At 48.4% G+C, this 13,389-nt stretch overlaps 1 protein-coding gene across 16 annotated transcripts in view; it reads left to right on the plus strand.

Moving 5' to 3' along the window:
- MYO18A (myosin XVIIIA) overlaps nt 1–13,389 on the plus strand; it is an 864,705-nt gene that overhangs the window by 346,875 nt on the left and 504,441 nt on the right. The window lies entirely within an intron of this gene.

Below are 13,389 nucleotides of genomic sequence, written 5' to 3' on the forward strand. Positions count from 1 at the left end.
GCAAGCAGGTGTATTAAATGGACCAGGCACCCCATGTTGATCTTCCAGTCCTGTTTCTCTGTATAATTTCCAAGGCACAGTCTGTGCGCTATATTGGAACTAGTTGCTGAGCATGTCAAACACTCAAGTCAGGACAGATGTTGGGCCTGTCTATTAAAACCAAAGCAGATGATTCATGCAATACCAGCAGCTTCTCTTCTCCATAGACCATTGGTTTGCTGAGGCTACTGGATAGCAGCATACAATGTACGGTCCATGGGGTTACAAAGGTGTTCAGATATTTATTGTTGCACTATCCACATTCACCTGGGTGTTAAATGTCCTTGCACTGTGGCTTACGGTCCCACATCTCACCTGGCATGTCTTTAAGGTGGGTCTCAAGATCAGGCCTCAGACTGTGTGTGGAAAATGTTGTAGTTTCGTTCGACCCACAGTTGAGATAGATCTAAGGTGACAAAGTGAAGAAAATATGTGTTTAGGCCACATTTTGCTCACATAAGCTGATCATGAGGCACTCTTTTGGACATACCGTCTATGGCATATTTTGGAGTCTTTTTTTAGGTCTAGAGTGAGACACACGTTAACTCTCACACTTAAACACACACTTACTTGGACTTCTTTCAGCCAGCCCTCTTCATCCATTCATCTGCTGTTGTTCTTCACTTTTCCTTCCACCCGCGACGACATGTATCATGAGGCAGTGGTCAGCCCACTTATTTCTGCATTTAGCCATTTTTTAAAAAATATATTGGTATGTGCCTGTCCTCCAATAATACATTTTACTAAAAACATAACAAAACAAGTACTTACAAAGCTGAAAGGTGACAGTCCACACCAGACCCTTTGGCTTTGCCAATGCTTGTTTAGGCATGGCTTGACAGCACAGCGGTCTGGCTTGACAGCACAGCAGTCTGCAAGACATGGTTTTACAGTGCTTTAAGATTGACATAGTGTGAGCTCTGGCTACCCCCAGAGGAAGGAGTATTACTTCGTACCTTATGTTGTTGGCTATTTGGTGTATCACTTCCAAAAAGTGTAGGTTAGACTATTTACATCTCCAAACTACATTCAATAACCACTCTGTCGCGTTTAGTTATTTATCTCCTGTTTATATGCTATACAAAAAGCAATTATTTTCTCCATTTCTTCCCAACATTTGCAAAGCTGATAGGGCAAGCTTTCATTTGATAAATGGTATTTCTGCGTGCAAGTTCAGTAAACATTTGTGAAGGTCTTTGTTACTTTGGCAGATTAAACCCAGGCCTGTTGGCTTTGCCAATGCACTTTAACAAAGCGTTGCTGCAGGCACTTCAGACACGGGAAACTTACAAAATTCACTAGGACAGAGTGACATAGTCTCTAAGAGAATCAGTGCAAATTTGCTTCTGGTTTGTTTGCTAATATGTTTTTAAATGTTGCCTCTCACGCTGAGTTAATTCGTCCCTTGTGTACCACTGGAACATTCTGCCTGCAGGTCCAGCCACGTTCGGAAAAAGAAACGTTCGCTTTGCGTTTCGTGCAGTACACACTGCCTGGCAGTTCTCAATACCTGGCTGCCATGCTGGGCAGAGGCGGGTGATGTGTGTGTCTAATCTTGGTTTAGTGGCAATAAATAGAGGAGCTACGCACACAGGAGGCCACACTCTGGATTCCATATTTACTAACTGTACCAATATTAGATGCTCTCCCGCCAAAGAAGTCTGCTGGACAGACCACTTTCTAGTTGAATTCCACTTCACAAGACTGACCAAGCGATTGCACAGAACGCAGCCCCCGCCGATTTTCCGCCGCCAATGGCACAAAATATCTGTGGAAAATTGGCGTGAAAACTGGCAACAACCTACATTTACAGATGCTGACTCAGCAGAGACAGCACTGGAGAAGTTAAATAACTCACTTAAACATGCAATCGACACTTTGGCCCCCCTGAAACTACACAAGCAGTATCCCCCTTCCAAACAGGAAAAATGGTATACCCTTGACCTCAGGAAAGAAAAACAGAAATGCAGACGATTAGAAAAAGCCTGGAGGTCATCAAAAAAATGTAGAGCAAAAGGAAATCTTTCTAGAAGCCCAATCAAGCTATTATAAAAACATCAAGAAAGCAAGGAAAAACAATATCTCTTTACAATTGGCACAGGCAGGTAATTGCTCACGTGAATTGTTTAAAATCCTGCAGAGCTTTGTGAAACCCATAGCCACCGAGAGTCCCGAAGATGCCTCACAAGAATTGTGTGATGAGATTTCCATGTACTTTGAGAATAAAATCAATCTCATATACAATAAAATAGTGGCGTCTAGGGTTGTAGGCTCCACTACTTTCCACTATAATAAACCACCTTCACAGAATATGAACTCTCTACTCACCATTCCATCAGTCAGAGACCAAGATCTTCCACTCCTTATCAACCATATAAAATCAGGCTCTCCCAATGATTACCTCCCTGCCAAAATGGTGGCCCTTTGATCACCCTCCTTGGACCCTCCATTCAGGCTGTTATGAATACCTCACTAGCCAAAGGACAGGTTCCAAGGGAATGGAAGATTGCGGTGGTAAACCCAATTAGGAAAAAAACGGCCTCCCCCTGGACAGATCTTTCGAACCTCCGGCCCATCTCCCTCCTACCTTACATCGGTAAGATGACAGAGAAGCACGTGAACACCCACGTATCTAACCACATCGAGGCAACGGAAGGCCTGGACCCCTCACAATCTGGGTTCAGGCCCAACCACAGCACTGAATCAGCCCTATTAGCAGTGACCAATAACATCAGGATGACACTGGACGGCGGGGGGTCTATGATTCTGGTGCTGTTGGATTTATCCGCTGCCTTCGATACGGTGTCTCACGAAGTGCTTCTCGAACGTCTGAGGGATGTGGGACTGGGAGGTACAGCTCTGTCCTGGATGGAGAGTTTTCTCTCCGGCCGCTCTCAAGAAGTCAGGATGGGCTCCCATAAATCCACCTCTAGAGAGCTCACCAGGGGAGTGCCACAGGGCTCATGCCTAAGCCCCACATTGTTTAATGTGTATGTGGCCCCCCTGGCCGACTTAGTGAGGTCCTTTGGGTTTACCCCGGTGTCCTACGCCGACGACACCCAACTTCTATTCCCTTTTAAAACCTTAACACCTGCCCTGAAAAAATCCTTTGCAGATGGCATGAGGGCGGTCTCAAGGTGGATGACTGAGAACTGCCTCCAATGTAATGTGGCTAAAACCGAGGTGTTACTGTTTGGGGCTGCAGCGACAGTATGGTCTGATGAGTGGTGGCCTTTAGAACTGGGTCCAGTCCCCATCCCAAAGCAGACTGTGAAAAACTTGGGAGTACTATTTGATCAATCCCTGACATTTAAAGACCATGTCAACCAAGTTGCCGGTACATGCTTTAGGGCCATTGGACTACTGCGAAGAGTGTTTCCCTATCTCACTGATAACCATAGAAAAACCCTAGTCCAGGCACTAGTTATTAGTAGATTGGACTACTGCAATGGCCTTCTTTTATCCACCAACGAAGGCCAGCTTAAGAAACTGCAAGTAGTCCAAAATACGGCAGCGAGGCTAGTCCTCAATGTACCATCTAGGACCCCCTCCTGTCCACTTCTGGCGGAACTTCACTGGTTACCAGTGCGGCAACGCACCAAGTTCAAAATTTTATGTACAATTCACAAATGTCTGTCAGGAAATGGCCCAAAATACCTTACAAAAGCCTTCCTACCCTATGCCCCAGGCCGCTCACTGCGCTCTAGTAACCTGCAATTATTACAGGTCCCCAAAATAAAGAAATCCCGACAAGGAGGTCGTGCTCTGGCCTATGCTGGGCCTGCTCTCTGGAACTCCCTCCCCCTTACATTAAAACAAATAACCAATCATTTGTCCTTCCGTAAATCCCTTAAAACTTATCTTTTTAACAGTAGTTAAACCCCCCCCCATTTCCCAGCAACTCTCAGTAATGACCTGGCACAGTATATGTTCCTTCTGTAAGGCAAAGCGCGGAGATACCCCTTCGGGGGTCTATTCATGCGCTATAGAAGCATATAAAATAAAATAAAATAAATGTCACGCTGGGCAGAGACGGTTGCTGTCATGCTGGGCAGAGGTCGGGTGCTGCTACGCTGGGCAGAGGCGGGTGCTGTCACGCTGGGCAGAGGCGGGGTGCTGTCACGCTGGGCAGGGGTGGGGTGCTGTCACGCTGGGCAGAGGCGCGGTGCTGTCACGCTGGGCAGAGGCGGGGTGCTGTCACGCTGGGCAGGGGCGGGGTGCTGTCACGCTGGGCAGAGGCGGGGTGCTGTCATGCTGGGCAGAGGCGGGTGCTGTCACGCTGGACAGCGGCGGGTGCTGTCACGCTGGGGGCTGGGCAGAGGCGGGTGCTGTCATGCTGGACAGAGGCGGGTGCTGTCATGCTGGGTAGAGGCCAGGTGCTGTCATGCTGGGCAGAGGCGGATGCTGTCATGCTGGGCAGAGGCGGGTGCAGTCATGCTGGGCAAAGGCGGGTGCTGTCACGCTGTGCAGAGGCGGGTGATGTCACGCTGGGCAGAGGTCGGGTTCTGTCACGCTGGGCATAGGCGGGTGCTGTCACGCTGGGCAGAGGCGGGTGCTGTCACGCTGGGCAGAGGTCGGGTGCTGTCACGCTGGGCAGAGGTCGGGTGCTGTCACGCTGGGCAGAGGCCGGGTGCTGTCACGCTGGGCAGAGGTCGGGTGCTGTCACGCTGGGCAGAGGCCGGGTGCTGTCACGCTGGGCAGAGGCGGGGTGCTGTCACGCTGGGCAGAGGCGGGGTGCTGTCACGCTGGGCAGGGGCGGGGTGCTGTCACGCTGGGCAGGGGCGGGGTGCTGTCACGCTGGGCAGGGGCGGGGTGCTGTCATGCTGGGCAGAGGCGGGGTGCTGTCACGTTGAGCAGAGGCGGGTGCTGTCACGTTGGGCAGATGCGGCTGGGTGCTGTCATGCTGGGCAGAGGCGGGTGCTGTCATGCTGGCCATGACAGCACCCACCTCGGGCCCTTCCCTGAGGTGGCCACTTCCCTGAGGTGGCCCCTTCCCTGAGGTGGCCCCTTCCCTGAGGTAGCCCCTTCCTTAATGTGGGCCCTTCCCTGAGGGTGGGCCCTTCCCTGAGGTGGGCCCTTCCCTGAGGTGGCCCCTTCCCTGAGGTAGCCCCTTCCTTAATGTGGGCCCTTCCCTGAGGTGGGCCCTTCCCTGAGGTGGGCCCTTCCCTGAGGTTGCCCCTTCCTTGAGGTGGGCCCTTCCCTGAGGTGGTTCCTTTACTGAGGTGGGTCCTTCACTGAGGTGGCCCCTTCACTCAGGTGGGCCCTTCCTTGCGTGACCCGCGGCTACAGAGCGGGGCCCCGAGTGTTCTCGGGCCTCTGGGGGCGGAGACACAGTTCACTCCGCTCAGAGGGGGCGTCGGGGTATCAGCCCACACTGGAAACGGACGCGCCCACTGGCTCTGTCCTGGGGGTCACCTTAGGACGCAGGATTGTTGCTTGCTTAAAATAACTGCTGAGTAACCGCCCGGGCCTTCTACCGAACCCCCTCCCCCCCTGGGGTCCCCGGACACTGTTCTCCTCCCACGGCTAGTCTCCCGCCATCATGTCCCCCTCACCCCCCCGCCCCACTCAACCCCCCTCTTGTCACCCCACCTTTTCTTTTATCATTTTCGTCCTCGGGCTCGGTCCTTCCACGCGCTTCAGACTGCGGCTCCAGGCCAAGCCCGAGTTTATCTGTCTCCGCAGACGCCGGGGCGTATCTGGGCGCACAGCACTGTCCATGCACGGGGCTCCTCCCGAGGCCCGGGGTGCACCGGAACCTGGGCCTCAGAGGGAGCCAGGTGGCAGCGCGTGGCCTCAGAGCTGTGAGGCTGCGCGTGGCCTCAGAGGGAGCCAGGTGGCAGCGCGTGGGCGCGCGAGCGGGGTGGTTATAGAGTGTAGGCCGGGAAGGCCTCCTGGTTTGGCAGTAGGTTCCTGACTAGTTCGCCGCTAGATTGGCCACTGACAGTGGATACGCATTCATTATCGACCCCTTGTGAAACCAGTGGCGGTGGCATTTACACCAGCTTCACAAGAACCAGTAATTGACCGCTTTGACTACTACAATTACCACAAACTGGAACCCTTTGACAGTTTTATCGTTGGATTTCGAAAATTTTATGGAAATCCCAGTTCCACTAATTAGGTAAACTTAAGGTGAACTTGAAGTCAGATATCTGAAATCAGTGGTTTTATGCATACACTTAAGAGGTGGGCCATTATGTTTGTGTATCAGATGAGTTATCACACATTTTGAGGAGCTGCTGCTGGGTCTTGTTAGGTCTTTGAAACCAAGAAAAGGGGCTCTTTTTCAAACAAAACAGTAAAATAATAAATACTAATAATTCACATCCTTCAAGCATTTCTCCATAGACAACCCAAAGCTCAAACTCGTCTTTCTTCCTCTGTAACATCTGATGATAACATCCTTCTCAGCGATTTCAGTACATTTCTGAAAAACGTGAATACATACGCTCCAACTAACACACAAATGTGCAAACTCAAATCATAAGCACTCATGGAGACAAGAAACACTCTATCCATAGAGATGAAAGAAAACACCTTTACAGGCTATCAGAGTTAGTTGGTCCCTCCACGTAACATGCCCACTGCTCATAACATCATCTAAAGCCAAGCACTAGACCAACACAATCAGTGAATCTAGCAACAGAAGTGGAACACTTTTAAAAACAATCTAGCAGTGCACCAACTCACTGCATGACTCTTCTGTCGCACACTCCACGGACATTTGCAATGCCACCAACCAATCCCGTGGAGAAAAAAAAAGATCTGACAGCAAATTCACTTCACCAAACCTGCTTCTTCTCCTCTGATACACACTCCTTCCCGCTTCATCCTACAATGGTCATCCTACAATGGTCATCCTTCAAACTATTTCTCATAAAGACCCCTCCAAACATCCCAAATTCTTTTTTTTGCAGTTTTATGTAGCTTGAACTTGACCCATAGGTACTGAGCGCTTTACATGAGCACCAGTTACGTTACACATTTTGGTAGGCATGGGGAGATTGTGATTTGCCCAGAATCACAGGATGTGGCCGCGACCCCGAGACTCAAACCTTGGTTTTCCAGCTCCAAAGTCAGCAGTCTAGCCGTCCGACCACATACATCCTCAAAAAGCCACCACCTATGAAGATATCTTACCCTCGTACTTCATCACAGCATTCCTTGAAGAAGCTCTCCCCTCCTATTTCTAATCATCAGTGCCTCCCTCTCCCAAGGCATCTTCCCTGATCTGCTGAAGACAAGTCAGATCTTTCAGTTTTGGAAGTAACCCACACTTGGTCCATAGTACTTTTCCAATTACCAGTGGGTCCAGGCGACATTTCCAATTGCCAGCTCACTAGTCATTTACCCTTCCTACCTTTCATCGACAAGATCATTGAAAAATCAGTCTGTCGACAACTTTAATATCTGCCATACTGTTAAAAGTCAAGGACGGAGAGTCCAGAGGCAGACAGGGGGGCACTGGACCCTGTTGTATCAACAAGGGTCTTTTATCACAGGTGTCCTGGGAACCCTGTAATGCACAACCACTAACTGGGAATTAAGTATCCCTATTTGGGACCTAGCTCTCAGGATAGCAAGACCGAGCAGTTCAAGGCTTTCTTAGAGAAAGTTCTGTAGGCTAGAGACTCAGCACTCAGTACCACAACAAAGAGTACTTAAAACAAGTTTTTTTTATGTGAAAAGGAAAATGTGCTCTATTACACTTGTTACCTGTGATGACAGTCTATAAGGGGCCTCACAACCAACAGGGTGGGCCACTAAAGAAAGGTTCTGGAGATCAGATACCTCTTAAATGAACCGTGAACCCCTTGAGCATGAGGTATCTCTAACAGTCTACACTCCTGCAAATTCAGAACCCTAAAGATTCAATACCCCCTGTACTCCTAACACAACATCAAGGAATGCCTTTAATGAGAAGTAAGGCCTACTGGTTGGTCACGATGTCACCTAAATAATTAAAAGCAAAATTATAGAATCAGACAATAGCACAATCAATATTATAAGCATTTCAGGATGGTATCACCTTTCAATAAAATTCGAGAATAAATACAATCAGTTATTGTCAAAAATGAGCATGTCGCTAAACATTTAAATGTTCGGAACTATACAGTATAAGTCTTTCTTTTAGCTTTATACTGACTGTAAAGCAACCACAGGATAAATGTCCACGCAACCCAGATGTATATTACTAAAAATCCCACCTCCAGAATTTTCCAACATGAAAAATGTCTCCAGGGGACATAGAGTGACATAACCAAATGTAACCATGGGCTCCTTTGTGATACTGCGGGGCCACCGCCACCTCTGGAGGTACTGTTGCACCCCCGAGGCACTCTGCACCAGATATTACAGCAACCATCCAATAGCCCTAGTGGGCGAGCCTACATATACTGAATTCGGTCTGCAGCATTACATTTGATGTGGCTGCGTGCTGTGTCTTCCTTTTCTTTTGTGCAAAAAAATCTGCTCACATGCAGAAATTGCAGGCTATCAGGGTGTCCCTGCCCTACATGTGGGGCACCCCTTCAACTTTGTTTGATATCTCATGGGAGCCCCAAACACTTGGAGCCACCCCGCCTATCTCACTGTTCAGATGGCGAGGGCGACGACTGCTCCCTTGTCCCACCCACAGTCGTTGCGGGTGAGGCTCCTCCAGATGGTCCTCTGGGGGGACACTCACAGTTGCGGGCTACCCTGGGGTAATTAAAGAAACTACCCAACGCAGGCCAGTTGGTTTTCATTGCAGTGGTCCTGGGTGATCATCGGGAAGGCCCCAGAGTGAAGAGGCTAACCAAATGCTCTTATCTTGGGCCTTAATCGGCCATTTTTTAGGGGAAAAAGAGACGTTTTGCTCCTGGTGGTGCACTCTTTTTCAGTCTTTCTGGTCTGGCTTCTAAAATTTTCATGATGTTTTCTGGGATTTCGTCCAGACCTGCTTTCTTGTCCCTTCAGGTCCTCAGGAATCTCCTTGGCCCTGTTTCTTACACAGCTGTACCCATGTGGGACTCAAGGCAGACCACTCGGCTTGCCTGCACAGCGGAGATTCCACGGCCTTCTGGCCACTTGCAGGGCACCTCTTTTTTGGCTAGCTGATTGCTACCCTATTGTTTCTCTGGGTGAGACATGCTCAGGCCTGTCAGTCAGTGTAAATGTAATGAACCCCTGCAGATTCTGCCCCCACCCTCTTTCTTTCCCAGGTGAAATGTAATCTACCCAAATCATCCTATTGTCTGTGTAAGGCTTTGATCCACCAGCTGACCATAAAAGCAAATAACCTGCCCAATGTGGTAGTTCAAAACCTGAATTTAATTAGCGGTTGGCTCAGACAAATAAGACCAAAACCCAAAGTATAAGAAGAAGGGCAAAAGGCAGACAAATTAGTATTCTGTAGCACTTGGGACCTTAGTTACCCTAAAGAAGCACACAATAAAAGTTTCTCTAGGCTGATCCAAAGCAACATTGTTATTTTAGTGCAGCTTTCGCCTACAGTTTGAATACAATAAAGTGCTGCAGACTTGCAGCGAAGCACTATATACTCACACCTTAGTAAAAATTAAATAAGGGTAATGCCTAAATAAAATATAAGGCCTGCACAGGCCATTATCAATTTATTAAAGGTCCCATCTGGAACACGCCACCTGTATGCAGACACCAGGCTGAGTTAAACAGTATTTCCACGTGCTCAGCCTGCAAACCACTGCAGGACGTTTTACCTCAGCTGCCTAGCAGCAGACTCCATTTTACAAGGGAGTTAGTATCCAAGTCCATTCTCCCAAAGCTTATAGTGTGTGTGACTCAGTGGCACTTACTCTTGGCAGTTATCCAAAACACAGATTGTCCAAACACAAAAAATCTAAGGGGGTTAAATCCGGTGAGCATCCAATTCATCGCACAAACCATTTACAGCATGACTAATAATCCAGTTGCAGATTATCATGCAGTTATTTTACAAATCATTTCTGGCTGACAAACTAAGCATCTCCTTTGGCTCTCGAAACATCCACCACCTGGGAACCATCGCATTGGAGATTAAAAAATGTGAAATAGAAAGAACAAGTTCACGGGTCTTCTGCAATTATGCACCCATGATCTGAATTGACATCCCCCCATATGCATCAGCACTGTCACAACCCTGCTCCAATTTAGGAAAGTGCCGTAGACACACCTTTTTGATAGAACACCACACCATGATGCAGTCACAGTCCAGTTTCACTCTTAGAAACCAGCTACTCCTCCAATCATAGCTTGACTGTGTCTTTGCCTTGGACTCCCCAGCTTTTTGGCTAGGTTGACACTGTATAAATACCATATAGACATGCATATATGCATACTAGCATAGTGAATAGTTCCAGTGAACTAAGCCCACTACATGATTCAGGTCTCCATAGAATTATTTGCAAGCCAACAAGTCACCCAGTGTGCCAACATTTAACAGGAAATCATCCAAATGAGCAGCAACGTGTATCTACTCTGAGGCCTTTTAGCTTCAGACACCTCGAGCTGAAAGGCAGACTCCATGGCTGGTTGGAGTCTGTACTCTGCAGGCTCAAACTTCAATGACTCTGTTTGAGAGACACTTCCACAGTCCTGGGACAGCTCCCCTTCAGGCAGATAATTATGATGGAAGTTTAGACAACCTTCTGGTAACCCCCATAGCCTCAAATCCTATATCTTCCTCCTCCACCAGGAGGGGATCGTCCTTTATATTTATTTTTCATCCTTGACTTGAAGAGAAGTGAGCTCTTCAGGGGTTCTTATAGGATGCAGGGTAACATGCCATTAGTATGCACTCCTAAACACACCACTAGCATTCCCCTAAACAAATCACTTCTGTCCAACTCCTCATTCTCATCAGTGGATTCATTCTCATCAGTGGAATGTTATTTCGACTGTGAAAATTGCATTCTGGCTAAAGAAACCTCCCTCCGCATTCCTTTGTAAACCCGAGATGCAAAGACCGTCGCTGTCAGCACTCGGCTTTTGCCAGTAAACCTCCCTTGGCTGCCACTGATGAAGGAAAACCTTCCTTGTTCCTAAGTTAAAAGAGCAGCCGAAGCCTCCTTGGGCCACATGGAGATGGAGAGCCCAGGATGGTTCACACTTCCTTCCCAGACTTCCTTCACTCTTGTCTCCTCGAAGCCTTTGCAGCTGAGCACACAGCAGACGAGGCCCGTCGCCTTCATTGAGTTATTTTGTCTCTCTAGGATAGGGGCATAACTCGCTTTTAATTTGCTCCTGGATGGATGGACTTCAACGTATTAAACCTCTTCTAACTTAAAAAAAACCTAAGAGATAATTTAAAAATGTATTCTAAAGCTAAAGTACACAGACAGTGACCTGAGTTCAAGGCTTGGATACTTTTTTGGGGAATAAAACTGCTGGCTTGCCGTGCGAGCTGTCAGGGTGGTACAGAATGACCACATGGTCATGACACTGCCAAATACATTTTCACATATGTTACTTGCACCACTGTTCTTTTTTTTTTTTATTTCAAAATATTTTTATTGAAAAGAAATTTTACATATCCATAGAAAAGACATTCTTAATACTTGTACTGGTCTTGCAAGATTGCGGCCTGGCGGGGCCTGAGAGAGGAAAAGGAAAAGAGAGAGAAAAAAGAGAGGAGGGGGGGGGGGGGGGGGGGTGGGTGGGTTGGTTATCGTTCCAGGTATGCGTCGAGAGCTTCCCACATATTCTCCTTGGCCGTATGATTTGCCGCCTTTTGCTTGGCGGTGATATTATCTGCCCCCCGGAGGAAGGTTACCCAGTTGAACCAGCGCTTGAAAGTGGCTTTGCTGGTGTCCTTCCAGTTACCCAGAATCGTTTTCACTGCAGCCGTTAGAAGTACATCGACCAGGTCTCGTACTTCTTTGGACTGGAGTTCTGTTGCTAGGAAGGCGGTGGCTGCCCCGGCTAGTCCTCTTTGTATCTTACTTCCCGTTATTGTGTCTATGACGTTGTAGACCTTGCCCCAGAAAGCTTTGACTTTGGTGCACTCGAATAGCATGTGAGATAGATCTCCCGTGGCCCTCTGGCAGTTCCAACATGTGTTATTATCACTGGCTCCAACCCTCTCTAGTTTCGCTGGTGTCCAGTGCAACCTGTGAAGTAGCCAATATTTGGTTTGTGCTAGCTGCGGTGTGATTTTGTTTTTGGACGCTGTCGTCCATAGTTTGGCTCTTTCTACTTCGTTCAGCTGTCTCTGTATGGTCTCCTCCCAGAATGCCAGCGTCTTGTTGTTTAGGGTTGTGGTGCGTGGTGTGATTAGCTTGTATATTTGTGCTGTTTGGTGGCCCGTCTTGTTTAAGTTTTGCGCGTATTGTATGATGGTGGGTGTTTGTTTCGTTAGTCCTGCTTTGGTGACAGCTGCTTTTATTTTGAGGAATTCGTAGAACTCCTTGTTAGGCAGGGAGGTTGTCTGCTGTAGTGCCGTGTAGGTGAGTGGGGTGTTCCCTGCCTCTAGTTGCGAAGGCGTAGTGATGCCTCTGCTTCGCCATACCTTGCTATCTAGTGTTTTCCCTTTGTATGTGACTTTGGTGTTATGCCACAGAGATTCCCATTTGGTGCCTTTGATACTCACTGCCATTTCCCTGTCTACTCTTAACAGCGCTATCTTTGTGTTGTGAATTATTGCGTTTCTGGCTTCTGGGTGCTTGTGGGCCGTGAGGGCCATAATTGGGTCTGCGCCACCCAGAATACACCTTTCCAGGTCCAGCCACACCGGCGTGTAGTCTGGTGCGGGGGCAATCCAGTGCAGACCCTGTTTGGCCAGGGATGCCTGCTGAAAGGCTTTGTAGTTTGTGAGGTTCAGTCCGCCTTGTTCTTTTCTGAGTCTGAGTTTCGCTAGGCTCATTCTTGGTTTTTTCCCTCCCCAGAGGAACATGTTGATGCTTTTGTCTAGGCGTTTGTGGAATTCGGGTGTGAGTGTGAGAGGCAGCATGGAGAGCAGGTAGTTTAGCATGGGGGTGACCATCATCTTTATTGTTTCGATCCTACCCCACCAGCTTATGAATTTGGGGCCCCATGTGTCTAGCTTGGACTTAATTTTTTTTAGCATCGCTTCCTCGTTATGGTCCAGTGTCGCCCTTAAGTCCCTACCGAAAAGGAGGCCTAGGTATTTTAGGGGTTTTGTTTGCCATGCTAGGCCGGATGTACCCAGGACCGCCTTGGTGGTGTGGCAGTTCATCGGTTTGCACTCGGATTTCTCCCTATTGAGCTTATAACCTGAGACATGTGCATACTCCTCTATTGTTTGCACGAGTGCCTTAATTGACTGTTCTGGGTTGTTTGTGGTGATCAGGATATCGTCTGCGTATGCCGCTAACTTGAAAGCTTGCCCCT

The sequence above is a fragment of the Lissotriton helveticus genome, chromosome 3_1 (assembly GCF_964261635.1).
Source record: "Lissotriton helveticus chromosome 3_1, aLisHel1.1, whole genome shotgun sequence".
Taxonomy (NCBI): domain Eukaryota; kingdom Metazoa; phylum Chordata; class Amphibia; order Caudata; family Salamandridae; genus Lissotriton; species Lissotriton helveticus.